Here is a 3,880-nt window from a genome sequence, read left to right as displayed (position 1 = left end):
CCATGAAAAGACCGCGTTCAAAACAGACCGCGGTACATACTGTTACAAAGTAATGCCGTTCGGTCTAAAGAATGCGGGAGCTACTTACCAGCGCCTAGTCAATAAAATGTTTGCCAAACAGCTGGGTAAGACCATGGAGGTCTATATCGACGACATGCTCGTCAAATCTTCAAAAGAAGAAGACCATGTTGCACAGCTTAAAGAATGCTTCGCAATATTAAATCAGTACGGAATGAAAGTCAATTCGACTAAATGTTCGTTCGGAGTACCATTCGGAGAATTCCTTGGTTACATAGTAACGGAAAGAGGAATAGAAACAAATCCTAAACAGATTGCAACATTTCTCGAAATGCCGTCCCCCAAAACTACGAGGGAAGTTCAAAGGTTAACAGGGAGAATAGCAGCCCTTAACCGTTTCATTTCTAGATCAACTGACAAGTGTTTACCCTTTTATCCTCTTAAAAGGGAACAAAACATTCCAATGGAACGATGAGTGCGGAACGACGTTCAAACAGCTCAAGGCATACTTGAGTGAACCGCCCATACTAGCCAGGAGAACCGTTGTATCTCTACATAGCTGTATCTCCCGCCGCAGTAAGCGGTGTACTTGTTCGCGACGAACAAAACGAGCAGAAACCAATCTACTATGTAAGTAAAACACTAGTAGACGCCAAAACTAGGTACCCTGCTATGGAGAAGCTAGCCATAGCAGTCGTAATGTCTGCCAGAAAGTTGCGACCATACTTTCAATCACACTCCATAATAGTAATGACCTCCCAACCCCTTCGCACTATATTGCACATTCCTAGCCAATCCGGACGGCTCGCGAAGTGGACTATCGAACTAAGCGAGTATGACATAGAATACAAGATCCGGACATGTGCAAAGGCCCAAGTCTTAGTGGAATTTGTTATTGAGCTCACCCCAGACTCCGACGATGCAACATCATCCAGTCAAAAGTGGACGCTCCACGTGGATGGTGCGTCATCAAAACACGGCTCTGGAGTCGGAATCAAACTTGTTTCCCCAAAAAATAATGTCCTCGAACAGTCTTTCCGACTAGGATTCCAGGCTTCTAACAATAAGGCCGAATACGAAGCCCTCATAGCCGGTCTCAGGCTGGCTCTCGGGATAGGAGTCCGAGAAATAAGCGCATTCAGTGATTCACAGTTCGTAACCAGCCAATTTCACGGTGACTACGTAGCAAAAGACGAACGAATGGAAGCATACATAAACGTCGTTCACCAAATAGCAAATCAGTTTAGCTCATTCGAGCTAACCAGAATTCTCCGGGGGAGAATACCTCCGCCGATGTCCTGGCAGCCATAGCATCCACCTTCGACCCAATGGTCAAAAGGGTGATTCCTGTGGAAGGAATCGAAAAACCAAGGATTGACTTAGCTCCCAAGGCAGTCAACGTGGTAACCTCCTCCGACGAGGCCGGGCCATCCAACAGACCCGAACCAGAGGATACGACCAGTCAGCCCGACACTCCGGTCAACAATTTACCCAACTCCAAAACCAATCCGCCCATCCAGAGTCCAAAGACGAACTGGATGATTGCGAAGAATTCCTAGATAGACCAGACTGGAGGACCCCGATTATGGAGTACATCCAGAACGGTATAGCTCCCACCGACAAATGGGCAGCAAGAAAGCTAAAAGCTCAAAGTGCCCGATACTGCATAATGGAGGGTAAACTATACAAATGTAGCTTGATAGAACCCTACCTTCTGTGCGTATACGGTATCGAGGCCCTGACAATTATGGCCGAAATCCACGAAGGAATGTGCGGAAGCCACTCCGGCGGACGAGCTATGGCAGTCCATATCAAAAGACAAGGTTATTTTTGGCCGACTATCATCGCAAACTGCCAAAACTATGCCATGAAGTGCGACAAATGCCAAAGACACGCACCGATGATCCATTAACCAGCTGAAAAGCTATCCTCGATATCCGCACCCTACCCATTCATGAGATGGTCAATGGATGTAGTAGGACCACTAGTGGTCTCAGGACGCGCCAGAATCCGTTTCCTACTCGTCCTAACCGACTATTTCACCAAATGGATAGAGGCCATAGCATACCAACAGATCACCAGAAAGGAAGTCAGAAATTTTGTCTGGAAAAACATTGTCTGTAGACACAGCTTCCCCTACGAGATCGTAATGGACAACGGAACGAACTTGACGTCGAGAAAGTTCGCGAGATTCTGTAACACTTGGAAAATTAAGCTTACATCCTCCACACCCCGATACCCGCAAGGGAACGGGCAGGCAGAAACCGCTAATAAAACAGTTCTAAACAACCTCAAGATGAGGTTGGATTCAAAGAAATCTCGGTGGAGCGACGACCTCCCCGGAGTACTTTGGGCGTGTAGGACTACACCCCATCGAGCTACGGGTGAAACATCCTACTCTCTAGCCTACGACATGGAAGCTGTTATCCCGGCTGAAGCATCAATACCAAGCATCTGTCGGACCTTTTGTCCAGACAACGGAGAACTAATGAAGAGATGCTAAGAGATCAGCTAGATATGATCGAAGAACAACGAGATCGAGCCCTAGTCCGCATCCATAATTATGAGCAGGCCGCAGCTCGCTATTACAATTCTGGAGTCAAACACCGGAGCTTCAGTATTGGCGACCTCGTGCTACGCAAGGTATTCGACAACACTAAGGAGCGAGGCGCCGACAAGCTAGGCACAAATTGGGAAGGCCCATATAGAGTCATCGAAGTAGTGTGTAGCGGCGTATACAAGCTCGCGAACAACAAAACAGGAGTTCCAGAGGCAATACCATGGAACGTCATGAACCTCAAACGTTACCATCTCTGAGCATTGACAATAATTGAACTACGTTCAGGCTTAATCCCTTGACGGGGTACGTAGGCAGCTCGACACTGAGTCCAGCCACTGTCTCTACATACTTAAACACTTTGTAAAAACGTATGTAATCAAAACTTTGCGAATAAAAACTTTTATTCCGACACGTCTTCTTTTCTGATCTCTTCAAACAATCTCACAGCTCGAGGCTCATAGCCCGCTAAGTGTCGATTGCGCCGAACAATCTCAGCTTTGTTCGCTGCTAACTCTAGGTAGCTTTTAATCGACCTCTCAAAATGGTCTCATAACTTATAGATCGTGGTTTGCTAACAAACATTAAATAAAACTACAGCGACTCCGTTATTCGCAGTAACTTATCAATAAATGATCTATTCAAATGATTATAAATCTCGTTCCTCGCTGAGTAACTTAGTGCTTACAAAATAAAGTTACTGAAACAAAGAATATAACTACAGTGTATACAAAAAGTTTGAGAGTAAGCATTACACAATCTCTAAGACCTTACTCTTTTTTACTCGCTACTCAATACTATGACGCGATCTCCATAAAAAGATCACATAGTTATTACTTCGGCACTATCCAATAAAAGAGTCTTCTTAAACCTTTTATCCAAAGTCCTAAACGACAATCAAGCAAACTGATGATTTGAGTCAGAAAGTAAAAACAAACTCAAAAGCATATGCAAATTCAGCCCCCTCCAGGCAAAAAAGAAACTAAGTACGGATTAAAACCCTCCCAGGTAACAAAAGTACTAAAAATGCGAAGAGAGAGGAGGGGCTAAAGAAAAAGGAGGATTACTCCTTGGGCTCGTTCTCGCGTCCGTCTTTCTCCATCGGGTCCGCCGAGTCATCCACCAGCTCGTCTCCACCTCCAGCAGCGGCGTTACTCCCGAACTGATTAAGCCCGAGCGGAACCTGCGTATTCGGGTCAATCTCCATCGGCCTCACCGACGCCTCCGAGATCTGCGGGAGATCGAGTTTGGCAAGAGAAAAGTCGGACACCTCCGCATCAGCATACTTCTGAGTAAGCTCAGGAA

This window comes from Eutrema salsugineum, unplaced genomic scaffold (assembly GCF_000478725.1).
Source record: "Eutrema salsugineum unplaced genomic scaffold, Eutsalg1_0 scaffold_15, whole genome shotgun sequence".
NCBI classification, from domain to species: domain Eukaryota; kingdom Viridiplantae; phylum Streptophyta; class Magnoliopsida; order Brassicales; family Brassicaceae; genus Eutrema; species Eutrema salsugineum.
Note: the sequence above shows the minus strand (reverse complement) of the source record.